Source organism: Schistocerca cancellata, chromosome 9, assembly GCF_023864275.1.
Source record: "Schistocerca cancellata isolate TAMUIC-IGC-003103 chromosome 9, iqSchCanc2.1, whole genome shotgun sequence".
Taxonomy (NCBI): Eukaryota; Metazoa; Arthropoda; class Insecta; order Orthoptera; family Acrididae; genus Schistocerca; species Schistocerca cancellata.
Window position 1 is genome coordinate 89078413 of NC_064634.1, and position 14385 is coordinate 89092797.

Sequence of the window (14385 nt, forward strand, 5' to 3'; positions counted from 1 at the left end):
TTTTTTGTATCTTGTGTCACTAACTTGTGCAAAAATTTAAGTTTGCTTACTACTGTCAATAGTAAGTATGTCGAGAGATACCATTATTGTAGAACAATAAAACCCAAATTAGCTCTCTTCTTCACCCATAAGGAGAGAATATTTAAGTGAGTGTGACCGTAGTGTTTCATCCTTCATCGGCATTTCGAGGAGTGAACTGTCAAGAGGGAAGTAACAACCACAAAAACCTGGAATAACCCAAAAAAGGATAACAAGTCTGAATGTGATAAGGAAGCTAGAAAGACTGGAAAAGCAAATACAGATTTTTGGTCAAGATATAATGAGGGGCGAGTATAGTGGAAACGGAAAGAAGGCAATTAAGATAAGACAATTCAGTATAAAAGGGGATGTAAGTTTAATAATTGTGGGGGACTGGAACACAGTAATCTGTGAAAGTTAGGGGATAGAATTATGGGAGATTATGAGCTCGATAATAGGAGAGGAGAAAGATTCTGAGATAAACTTCGTCCGGTAGTAGCGATTACACAGTTCGAAATTCGCTAATCGAGGGATATAACTAGAAAATGCCTGGAAATACGGGAATATTCTAACTGTATTACATCGTGGTCAGAAACAGATGTCGAAATCAAATATTGCACAGTAAAACGTCCCCAAGCGGTTATAGATTAAGCTCGAAACGTGTTAATTATGAAAAGTTGATAGTGATTTAGGTGAACGAATTTTTAAACTTTTTGCCACATCATTTGTATTTTACTTTGAAATTCCTTGAACGCTTCACCATTTCTCTCCTTAATAATTCTGGGTTTATTGAGTTTTAATTCATACCAGATTAATGCCTGCTGCTTCCCTCATTTAGACTGCATAGTCTGGTACAGATATACTTAGTTTTCCTTTAATCGAATTTTTATGTAGTTCACAAAAGGCAACATTTTCTAAAACTTTCGCGCTAATTCCCACCATAAAATCATAAGCTTTTCCGAAAACACTTCTGATCTAAAAGTGATCTCAATAGCTAGAGTCAGCTGCCTTTTGAGTTCTTAATGTGATTTCCATATAAACTTTCATCCTATAACACATATTTCTTTGAAAGTCAAACACTAGTTTTCATAGATTCAGCTAGAAATATGTTTAAACGCAAGGAAATATGTTCATAACAATTTTCATCCCGTTTCAACTCTTTAGCGGTTAAATTTCCAAAAATGCAGATACACGTATTTTTTTTTGTCTGGCCGAGAAATTGAACACCAATTTTTGTAGTTCTAGCTTAAAAACTGTGTTAATAGTGACATTTTTCAAAACGTGTTAATCCGTAACTTCACCCTCTTAAGAACTGGCTTTTAATGAACGATGCCTCAGTATAAGATCAACATCCCTTCCAAATAATGAGTTTCTGTCATTAGTTGTTTGTGCTGAACGATGACCCCTTAGGGGTTGAATTTCCAAAAACAGTAAAACATGTAATCTTTTATTTGTAGCTGAGAAGGCAAAATCAAATTTTTGTAGATTTCGCTTAAAAAGTACTTTCATTGTGAAATATTCTCATTAAACTTTTCATTTCCTGTTGCGCTCCCTTAGCGTCAGAATGGCCAGAAACACTAAATACTTATTTTTGACTTTTAGCTGAGAAGTATCATTTTTCTTGTATGTAGATTTACAAATGCTCTAGTAGTTCTTTAATTATGATTTATTTTAAAAAGTGTTCCACCCACTATTTCACCCCCATTGGTTCAACATTTTGAAAGATGCTGAAATCCATTTCTTAACTTCGGACTGAAAAAACAAATACGTCTCCTCAGTTCTACCTTTAAAATTGCCCTAGTAGCGAAATATTTTCAAAAAATTTTTCTTCGCCTGTTTTGCGAAAAATACCTCCTTAATCAACACCTGTGTATAATATCAACACTTTCTCCAGGTTTCTAATTTCTGTCCTTAGCGGTCTGTTCTGGGTGATGAAGAGTTAGTCAGTGAGAGTCATTCAAGACACTGCCGTATGTAAATACAGGCATGTGGTTACTTTTAAATCTGTGATGAAGCTCTCCTTGTTTTCAAAGCATCTTTCTAATACGGCTGTCGGTCCACAACGGGTTTTCACCATTCATCTCAATTTTTGGTAGGTACATACCAGTCTAAGGTGTGTTGTAGAATATTTTCAACTTTATCCACATATACTCAACATTTTCATTCTCAAAGATCAATGTTTGATAACAGTTCATAGTGAATAGTATTCTGGAAGTCATCATCTCTTGCAGGTTGAAACCTTTGCACATGTCTTTTGGATAAAAGCAGAGTTTGCACTTGTGGAAACGCTGACATAACGATGACACTCTCATTTCCTTTTTGCTTTATCATCACCACACAGCGTGTCTCGTTATCTACGTCTCATTTACCAGGTTCTCTCTGTTTACCTGATCCCAGCGCTTATCTCTTCAGTTTGTGTAATGTCATGATTGTTGTCATATGAAAACCTGCCTACCAAAGCAGTTTCATCTGCTTCAAGTTAGGTGTACATTGAAGGCCTGTACGAGGGGACGTTTGTCTGGTGTGATAGAAGAAGAAACAGAAGTCGATTTAGAAGAGATAGGGGATCCAGTAACAGAAATAGAACTTAAGAGAGCTTAGGAACAAATAAGGCAGAAGGGATTCATAATTTTCCAACAGAATCTCTAAAATCATTAGGAGAACTGTCAACAGAACGACTATTCACGTTGGTGAATAAAATGTATGAGTCTGGCAATATACCGTCTGACTTTCGGAAAAATATGATCCACACAATTCCAAAGACTGCAAGAGGTGCAAGTGCAAGAATTATTGCACACTCAGGTTAACAGCTCAAGCATGCAAGTTTCTAACAAGAAAAATACACAGAAGAATGGAAAAGATAATAGGGGATGTTTTAGATGACGATCTGTATGGCATTAGGAAACGTAAAGACGCCAGAGAGGCAATTCTTACGTTGCGGTTGATAAAGGAAGCAAGGCTAAAGAAAATCAAGAAACGTACATGGGATTTGTCGACCTGCAGAAAGCGTTCGCCAAAGTAAATCGGTGTGAGATGTTGGAAACTTTTAGAAAAATGGTGCAAATTATAGAGAGAGACGGGTACACAGAGGGAATAATAAGAGTGTACGACCAAGAACGAAGTGCTCGTACTAAAAAGGGCGTAAGACAAGGATGTAGTGTTTCGCCCCTGCTGTTGAATCTGTACGAGGTGCATTCAAGTTCTAAGGCCTCCGATTTTTTTTCTCCGGATTGGAAAGAGATAGAAAGATGCGCATTGTTTTAAAATGAGGCCGCGTTCATTGTCAATACGTCCCAGAGATGGCAGCACCGTACGGCAGATGGAATTTTACCGCCAGCGGCGAGAATGAGAACTGTTTTAAATACATAATATGGCGACGTTTTCCTTACTTGAACAGCGTACAATCATTCGTTTTCTGAATTTTCGTGGTGTGAAACCAATTGAAATTCATCGACAGTTGAAGGAGACATGTGGTGATGGAGTTATGGATGTGTTGAAAGTGCGTTCGTGGTTGCGACAGTTTAATGATGGCAGAACATCATGTGGCAACAAACCGTAACAACCTCGGGCTCACACAAGCCGATCTGACGACATGATCGAGAAAGTGGAGATAATTGTTTTGGGGGATCGCCGAATGACTGTTGAACAGATCGCCTCCAGAGTTGGCATTTCTGTGGATTCTGTAAACACAATCCTGCATGACGACCTGAAAATGCGAAAAGTGTCATCCAGGTGGGTGCCACGAATGCTGACGGACGACCACATGGCTGCCCATGTGGCACGTTGCCAAGCAATGTTGACGCGCAACGACAGCATGAATGGGACTTTCTTTTCGTCGGTTGTGAGAATGGATGAGACGTGGATGCCATTTTTCAATCCAGAAACAAAGCGCCAGTCAGCTCAATGGAAGCACACAGATTCACCACCACCAAAAAAATTTCGGGTAACCGCCAGTGCTGAAAAAATGATGGTGTCCATGTTCTGGTACAGCGAGGGCGTAATCCTTACCCATTGCGTTCCAAAGGGCCTTACGGTAACAGGTGCATCCTACGAAAATGTTTTGAAGATCAAATTCCTTCCTGCACTGCAACAAAAACGTCCGGGAAGAGCTGCGCGTGTGCTGTTTCACTAAGACAACGCACCCGCACATCGAGCTAACGTTACGCAACAGTTTCTTCGTGATAACAACTTAGAAGTGATTCCTCATGCTCCCTACTCACCTGACCTGGCTCCTAGTGACTTTTGGCTTTTTCCAACAATGAAAGACACTCTCCGTGGCCGCACATTCACCAGCCGTGCTGCTATTGCCTCAGCGATTTTCCAGTGGTCAAAACAGACTTCTAAAGAAGCCTTCGCCACTGCCATGGAATCATGGCGTCAGCGTTGTGAAAAATGTGTACGTCTGCAGGGCGATTACGTCGAGAAGTAGCGCCAGTTTCATCGATTTCAGATGAGTAGTTAATTAGAAAAAAAATCGGAGGCCTTAGAACTTGAATGCACCTCGTACATCGGAGAAGCAATGATGGAAATAAAACAAAGGTTCAGCAGTGGAATTAGAATTCAAGGTGAAAGGGTACCAATGATACGATTCGTGACATTGCTATCCTGAGTGAAAGTGGAGAAGAATTGCATTATCTGCTGAATGGAATGGACAGTCTAATGAGTACGGAATGAGGTCTGAGAGTAAATCGAAGGGAGCAAGCAATGACAAGTAGTAGAAACGAGATAGGGAGAAAATAACCAATGACGGATGGAGCAAGGAGAACATTAAAATAAGACTAGAACTGGCAAAAAGGGCATTCCTGGCCAAGAGAAGTCTGTTAGTATCAAACATTGATTTGAAGAAGAACTTTCTGAGAATTACTTTTGTATCACAGCATTGAGTGGTAGTGAAACATGGACTTCACGGACTGTAGGAAAGCCGGAGCAGAAGAGAATCGAGGCATTTGAGATGTGGCGATACAGGCGAATGCTGAAGATTAATCGGACTGGTAAGTTAAGGAATTATTAGGTTTTGTGTGGAATCGTAGAGGAAAAGAATATGTGGTAAACACTGATAAAAAGAAGGGACAGGATGATAGAGCATCTGTTAAGACATGAGGGAATGACATCCATGGTACTAGACGGAGTCGTAGAGGGAAAAAACTATAGAGGATGAGAGAGCCTGAAATACATCCAGCAGACAGCCTTGGACGTAGGTTGCAAGTGCTACTCTGAGATGAAGAGGTTGGCACAGGAGAGGAATCAAACGAGTCAGAAGACTGATGTGTCAAAAAAATTACGTGCGAGAAAGTGTACTGGGATGATTTAATATTCACTCCTATTGAATTAAAAATAAGAGTAGCTATTAGCGAAGATGTAGCTTCAAGAGGGGAGGGGAGCGAGTAGCACAGAAATTTGAGCTTTTGACGAAATTTGGCTAGTATGAAGATAGACGTAACTTTTTTTCTTTTAGCATTGTAGATGTTCTCACTTCCGTTACTTATAACCATATGTTAGCTGCAGAGAAATTAGGATTGTTTGTCTAATAAGTCAGTCCAGCGTTATTCACAACTTGCGTTCCAACTGTTTCCATCCGTATCATGTGTCTCTTCAATTGCAGATCGGTATTGCAGAGGACGCATAGAACTCTGTGGATGGAATTAGACGGCCGCGTTTGGACCATAGATTCTTTCTCGAAAGGTTTAGAAGCAAGCTTTACAAATCGTAAAAATCAGTATTGAGGAAACGCATTCTTAGGCACTGGGAATCCTTACGGCCTGCAACAAATTAAAAATAGAATACCGATTTTAGTTATACCCACAGAGCTGGTATACCGCTGCTCAACTCGATTCGTAAGTCTCCGAGTTCAAGGTTCATGTTGAGATCGCCATTAATTTGTCCCTTTCAATGGAAGTTGTCCAGATCATTATACACTGTGAAGAATAAAACATTTTGTAAGATGAAACGCATGCTACCGCCGTCAGCATCGCGGTGCATGGTGAGGTCTTAGAATATATGCCAGTGCAACGTCAGTTTCGTATTTACTACAGTACTACTTATTAGACTATTTTGGTGCTAATAAAGTGATTAGCTCGTGTTCATTATTCACTATATGATTACGAAACTAATGAAGCAACGTTACCGCAATCGTCTTCCCAACGTAACTGTGGCGATCTAGTGATACCAAGGGGAATCGAACGTGATATGCTGCCACAGGCGACATTGAAACGTTGAGATATCGCTTAGCACCTCCACTCAGAATATTCTCCAGTAGTATTAAATTTCCACACGCAGTGACGACCAGAAGGTCATCTGCGGTTATGCACAACGAGTACGAGGGAATAGTGAAAGGTAATGCCTCCGAATTTTCTTCTCTCCTCAGGTTTGGTTACGGCATTACGTGTCGTACATATTACGCGGCCGATTCTCCCTCTTCGCTGGCGCAAGTTGCAACTCTCTGCCGCTAGAGGACTACGGATTGTACCGCGTAACATGGCAGTGTGTAACGTAACTATGTCAGAGCGTGAGACACAGCGTGCTGTAATCGAGTTGCCAACGGCAGGAAACGTGCCTCCAAGTGAAACCCGTAAAACAATAAAAGCTGTGTACGGTGATGATTGTATCGACATTACTAAAGCGCAACGTGGAGTTGTTCGTGGTCGTAATGAGTAAATGGTGGTGCTACGGAGAGTGTACATCAGAGACAAGGATATCGTCAGGTGTGCCCCAGGGAAGTGTGACAGGACCGCTGTTGTTCTCTGTGTACATAAATGATTTGGCAGACAGGGTGGTTGTTTGCTGAAGATGCAGTGGTGTACGGTAAGTTGTCGAGGTTGAGTGACTGTAGGACGATACAAGACGACTTAAAACAAAATTTCACTTAGTGTGGTGAATGGCAGCTAGCCCTAAATGTTGATAAAGGTAAGTTAATGCGGATAAGTAGGAAGATCAAACCTGCAATATTGGAATAAAGTGTCCTGCTTGACACAGTCAAGTCATTTAAATACGAGCGTTGGAACTTGAATAGTGACAGCTATTTATTTACCGCTTGTACAAGATATATATGTGTTTCAAAGTAGTCACCAGCAATGTGTATAACCCGTTGCCAGCGATGTGGAAGTCGTAGGATACTCTTAGCAGTGCTAGTTGTGTTGACAGTTCGAGTGGCAAGGTCTATTGGCCGACGATTTTGTGGCAGTTCTCAGGCGAATGCCATGAAGTGTTTCCTTCAGTTTAGAAATCGAGTTGAACTTACGAGGTCTTAAATCAGGGTAGTGCAGTAGGTGGTATAGCACTTAGCAACCCCATCAGTCAAACAAATCAGTAACAGCTTGCACCGTACGTGCTTGATCGTTGTCCTGCAAAATGATGGTCAGGTCCTGCAGACAGTGTCTCCACTTCTGTCTCTATGCTGTTCATTTTTGGAACACAACCTACGACCAGCTTAGAGACAGAAGTCTCTTTTGAACAATGTCGCCCCGATAGCTCAGTGGTCAGCGTGACGAATTGCCGTCCTATGACGGATTGCAGTTCTACGGTCCCGGTTTTGATATCCGGCTGGGTCGGGGATTTTCCTCGCTTAGGGACAGGGTGTTGTGTTGTCTTCATCATCACTTCATCCCTATCCGGCACGCAGGTCGCCCGATGTGGTGTCGAATGTAATAAGACCTGCACCAAGGCGGCCGGACCTGCCCCGCAAGGGGCCTCCGGGCCAGTGACGCCAACTCTCATTTCCATTTTGAAAAATTAGTTCAGGAGTCTTCTCGAATTGCCAATGGTTTCGAAAACATACTCGACATCCTAGCAACAAATAATCCTGAGCAAACACGGAGCATCATTATGGATACATGTGTTAGTGACCACAATCTTCCTGTAGCGAAACTGAATAGCGGAACATCCAAACCCAACAAAAATAAACTAAAAATATATCTAATTAAAAAGTGGATAAAGGTTCGCTTGAGGCTTTCCTAAGACAGAGTCTCAACTCATTCCTCTCTGAATTGTAAGCGTAGACCTGATGTGGTTCAGAGAAATAGATGAGAAATTCAGATATATATACACTCCTGGAAATGGAAAAAAGAACACATTGACACCGGTGTGTCAGACCCACCATACTGGCTCCGGACACTGCGAGAGGGCTGTACAAGCAATGATAACACGTACGGCACAGCGGACACACCAGGAACCGCGGTGTTGGCCGTCGAATGGCGCTAGCTGCGCAGCATTTGTGCACCGCCGCCGTCAGTGTCAGCCAGTTTGCCGTGGCATACGGAGCTCCATCGCAGTCTTTAACACTGGTAGCATGCCGCGACAGCGTGGACGTGAACCGTATGTGCAGTTGACGGACTTTGAGCGAGGGCGTATAGTGGGCATGCGGGAGGCCGGGTGGACGTACCGCCGAATTGCTCGACACGTGGGGCGTGAGGTCTCCACAGTACATCGATGTTGTCGCCAGTGGTCGGCGGAAGGTGCACGTGCCCGTCGACCTGGGACCGGACCGCAGCGACGCACGGATGCACGCCAAGACCGTAGGATCCTACGCAGTGCCGTAGGGGACCGCACCGCCACTTCCCAGCAAATTAGGGACACTGTTGCTCCTGGGGTATCGGCGAGGACCATTCGCAACCGTCTCCATGAAGCTGGGCTACGGTCCCGCACACCGTTAGGCCGTCTTCCGCTCACGCCCCAACATCGTGCAGCCCGCCTCCAGTGGTGTCGCGACAGGCGTGAATGGAGGGACGAATGGAGACGTGTCGTCTTCAGCGATGAGAGTCGCTTCTGCCTTGGTGCCAATGATGGTCGTATGCGTGTTTGGCGCCGTGCAGGTGTGCGCCACAATCAGGACTGCATACGACCGAGGCACACAGGGCCAACACCCGGCATCATGGTGTGGGGAGCGATCTCCTACACTGGCCGTACACCACTGGTGATCGTCGAGGGGACACTGAATAGTGCACGGTACATCCAAACCGTCATCGAACCCATCGTTCTACCATTCCTAGACCGGCAAGGGAACTTGCTGTTCCAACAGGACAATGCACGTCCGCATATATCCCGTGCCACCCAACGTGCTCTAGAAGGTGTAAGTCAACTACCCTGGCCAGCAAGATCTCCGGATCTGTCCCCCATTGAGCATGTTTGGGACTGGATGAAGCGTCATCTCACGCGGTCTGCACGTCCAGCACGAACGCTGGTCCAACTGAGGCGCCAGGTGGAAATGGCATGGCAAGCCGTTCCACAGGACTACATCCAGCATCTCTACGATCGTCTCCGTGGAAGAATAGCAGCCTGCATTGCTGCTAAAGGTGGATATACACTGTACTAGTGCCGACATTGTGCATGCTGTGTTGCCTGTGTCTATGTGCCTGTGGTTCTGTCAGTGTGATCATGTGATGTATCTGACCCCAGGAATGTGTCAATAAAATTTCCCCTTCCTGGGACAATGAATTCACGGTGTTCTTATTTCAATTTCCAGGAGTGTACTAAGTTTATGGAGTGTAGCCATGTATAGAAGTAAAATATGGACGATAAATACTTTAAATAAGAAGATAATAGAAGCTTTCGAAATGTACTACAGAAGAATGCTGAAGATTAGAAGGGTAGATCACAGAACTAATGAGAAGGTACTGAAAGGAACTGGGGGGAAGAAAAATTTGTGGAACAACTTGACTAGAAGAAGGGATCGGTTGGCAGGACATGTTCTGAGACTTCACGGGACCATCAATTTAGTATTGGAGGGAAGAGTGGAGGGTAAAAATCATAGAGGGAGACCAAGAGATGAATACACTAAGCAGATTCAGAAAGATGTAGGTAGCAGTAGTTACTGGGAGATGAAGGAGCATGCACAGAATAGAGTAGCATGGAGAGCTGCATCTAACCACGACAACAACAACAACATGCTAAGTAAATAAATAAGTCATGGTACTGATCCCCCGTGTACACTAAACAGGCCAGGAACGTAAAACCCTCAAGATTAGCGGTTTACAGAAGCTCTAACTGTAGCGTATGCTCCAATGTAATACTTTTTCATACTTTTCACACGATCTTTGTCTCTAAATCTGGCAGAAAAACACAAGATCTCTTAGTCCTACTAAAATACATCTGCGGGAAAACACAGTCAAGATCTTCACTGCGTAATAAAAATGGTGAAATTATTGGTCACAGCGCCACTAAAGCAGAGTTACTAAATACAGTGTTCTGACATTCCTTCACGAAAGAAGACGTAAATATTCAAGAACAGCTGCCAACTTAAGTAACTTAGAAGAAGATATTCTCAGTGAATGCAAGCAGCTTAAGTCACTTAACAAAGGCAGGGCCTCCCGTCTTGATTGTATTCCAATCTGGTTCATTTCATAGTATGCTGATTCGATAGCGCCATATTTAGCAACCGACCGTTCGTTGGAAGATCCGTACTTAAAGACTGCATTTATAATTATGGTGACCATGGTTCTAATTTCATCTAAGATGGTTTTGACTTGTCTACAGGCCAGTCCAGTCTTTCCGACAACAATTTCTTTTTTCGATATCATCATATTTTTTTCCTGCAATTTCCCCTTGGGTTCCCTGCTCTTCATATTTATTTCATTCGTAAGTGCCCTCTGTTTCTGTATGAATTCTTATACCGCTTTCTATCGTCGATTATTTGTTTCCCCAAGTTTCTTCGTAGCTGGCTTCCTTGTAGCTATGTTTGTCTTTTCCGGGATCGCCGTTTTCGCGGATGTCTGTCCCTATTCAATTAAACTGCTCACTGTGGTATTTATTATCACAGTATCTATACTGCCAGCGAACTTCGAATACATCTCATCATGCCCTAGTGCTTTAGCATCCTACTTCTTTCCACATTGGTTCTTCCGGAAGCGTCTTTTAAACTTTGGTACACTCTCCGTAATTACTAAACTATGATGCAACTCTATTTCAGATGCAATCTTCCCGTATGTCGAGCCCTTCCAAGGTATACCAAGCATATTCGCTCTTACTACCTGAACTTTCCCGCAGAACTATTTAGGCTTTCTCCTCACTCATTTTTACAATTTTGTTTCTTCCCTTCCGCCCTTATTATCGCATCACACATGATTACAACATTATCGTCTCCTTTTTCACACGGAATTACCCGTTCAAAAATGTTCAAATGTGTGTGAAATCTTTTGGGACTTAACTGCTTAGGTCATCAGTCCCTAAGCTTACACACTACTTAACCTAAATCATCCTAAGGACAAACACACACACCCATGCCCGAGGGAGGGCTCAAACCTCCGCCGGGACCACCCACACAGTCCATAACTGCAGTGCCTTAGACCGCTCGGCAGTTACATATTCGATGAACTCTTTTACTACCTTTTTCTGCACTGCAGCATTCTCGTAATAATTCTGTTGTAGGCAGGTAATATTGGAAGTTTTTCACGGAGTAGACTTTATGTCATACTAGATGTGTGCTGTTACCATGTGTTACTTCTCTGTTTAGCCTACCATTCTGCTGAACAGACTCACGCTTCGCACCGAAGTTAATAGGAACATCGCACACCCCTGTCGTTAACCAACACCGCACCAAGAGGAAGTAATCATCAGAGTTCGGTGGTCGGTTACATAGTGTCCTGTTCAAGGACGCTTCGTGGAACCTCTCCGCTGCAATTAAGATATATGTGAAGGTGCGTTGTCTAGCTGAAAGTACGTATCCCTGGTGAAGTAATGTAGGGGGATGGACAGTAACACGTGATTTTTGACCTATCCTATTTATGTTTCATCTGAACTGTTCATACGTCAGCAAATACATGGGCACTGGCTAAACGGTAACTGCCAATCAGACACGTTAATACATACTGACCTGTGAATCCGTTACTTTTATCCCTACCATATTGCAATACCGTTATTGAAATTCTTAAACCATCCCACATCCATTCCATATGAAAACATTGGCAGTTATTCAGTATCATCGCTGATTGAACTCAGGTTGACCTTGAAAATTCTGTACTGACTTCCATTTATAAAGGTGCAATAAATACCCAATTGGGACATTGTAAATATAGATCTGTAGGTTCCACTTGTTTAGATTAAAATACTTAAAAGACATGACGTGATAAGCAACTTTTCACTCGCCTTCAAACCATGTGTGCACAATTACCTGATATAGATACCTGAAAAATATAAGATCTTCAAATAAAATTAATCTGAAGTCAATAAAAGATTGAAAAATTGCAAGGCGCTCTCACTTCTAACATGGTGCTATGCTGCGTAATGTTCTTAGGGAAGTTGATCTTTATTACTTGGTTGCTATACCTGGATACGATCTGACTTCATACATCATAGAACATCTGACTTCATACATCATGATGAAATGGTGTGAAGTAGTTAATGCTCTTGCTTGTGTCGACTAGTGAAGGAGTAGCAGTAAGCTTTACCTACATTTAAATGAATAGGGGTCCGATTTACGCGACTGCAGTAAAAGCGTGACCGCCGAGTTCCACGGTCTCATTGTGAAGACACGTTGGATGGCGCCGGTCGGTCGGCGGCAGCATCCGGGTAGGCTGACTAGCGCCAAGGAGTCGCCGCTGCGAAGGACAGAGCATTAAGGACTGGAAATAAAGCAGAGAATGGGCCAAACTGCTGAGTTACACATTATCATTGAGCAGACACATTGGATATCGCCGGTCTGTTGGCGGAATCGTCCAGACAGGCTGACTAGCGCCGAGAGGTCGCTGCTGCAAAGAGCAGCGCATTGCAAAGGGCGATAAAGCAGAGGATGGCCCTTTTTAGGCAGGAAGCGGATGAGACAACTGTGAGCTTTCTGAGAACTTCTGTGTGACAGGGCACTGTCGCCCAGACGGCTAGACTCTGTTACAAAACATATTTTAGAAGGCACGAGGCATTTAGCGAGCTTATGGCCGTTCTTTTGAAAGTTCGGGAAGGACGTAAAAGGGGAGATATCGATCTCTTTATGGAGGGCTGTTGTTCCATCTAGGTCATGTTTTTAGCATAGGACATGGGGTAAACGCGTAGGAAAGAGGCCGCGAAGCTGAATCTTTTTTCCTTTTCTCCCAGTTAACTTTAAAGTCTCTGATTGGTCAAATCTGTGTATGCAGAGCAAGGGGCAGACTCCCATCTTCGAATGGGCTGCTCCAGCTCGTGATTGGCTTGTGCTAAAGTGAGAGTTGTGTAAGATGTAAATGTGCTTTGCTACTAAGCTAGCGAGGAAAGCTGAGAGAAAGAGAGGAGGACACTCTTATACTGGAGCTTGGCTAGTAAAGAACTGCAGGTCGTTACCTAAGTGGTGAAACTTGTGCCCTTTGCTAGTGACCACTTAGAGCCTGTACCAGTCACCACCTGAACAATCAGAGGTACTGCTTCGACTATCACGCACACGACGAGTGATGCGTTGGTGCACTTATTTGTTTTGAATTGGCAGCCTAAGCATTTGACATTTTCCGTCACGCATACTCTTGGCACGGAGTCAAACTGGTTTGACAGACCAGCAAACAGGTCCACCTGCACACTGGAAACCACCAGGGTTTCAGAGGCTCATAGGGAAATACCTGCGTTCCGAATTATCCGAAAACGAGACCGTGTACTTGCATTTTTCGGGTGCGCGCCATTAATAACATATTGCTGCCGTCCATGACTTCAGTCGCCGAACGCATTGTGGTGTGCTGGCCTGACCACCACGAGGGTAAAGTATTCGCTGCTACAGTGTAGGGCTTCAATATATGCTTCCCAGCACCCTGTTCTTTGGAACCATATTTTTCTTCGTGGAATAGTGGAGTACAGATGCTTCATTGTGGCGCAGTTTTTGAGCCATACCCCGGATTCACGTGTATGAAGTCAGATACAGCGATAAGTGTTCTGGTTAGTTTCGTGGGTCGATCCCCAGCTGATCACTTGTTCACCATATACTCCATATTAGTGAAAGCGTTTGTCAAATAAAAATGTTAGCATGACATTTCTTTTGGCATTTTATTTGTGATGTTAAGAATGAATTAACCTATTGTTCTTTAGATCACAACTTTCCCTGTGTTCTGATAAACATTAACTTGCTTTCGTATTAAAGTCCTGATTACAAAAGAAAGTAGGAAGCTAGCAAGGTTTCCTCATTAACTGCAGAGACCACTAAGCGTGAATGCAATTACTGTGATACGATGCATCGGATGTTACACAAAACGACGGCATGTACCTCCTCAGCGATCGAGTGCTGGAACAAAAGTAAGTAGCCAGAATTCTCAGAATCTTAATACATCGTTTGTTTCTGCCTTACACGTACTGTTTGTGAGATACAGTTAATGTCTGTTCCTCAATCACGGACTTTCGTTACGTATTTAGTGACGCAAGAGTGTTTCATAGTTTCTTCGTAAAAGTGATAACAAAAAATAAACATTTCTAAAGATAGATTGAGCATGT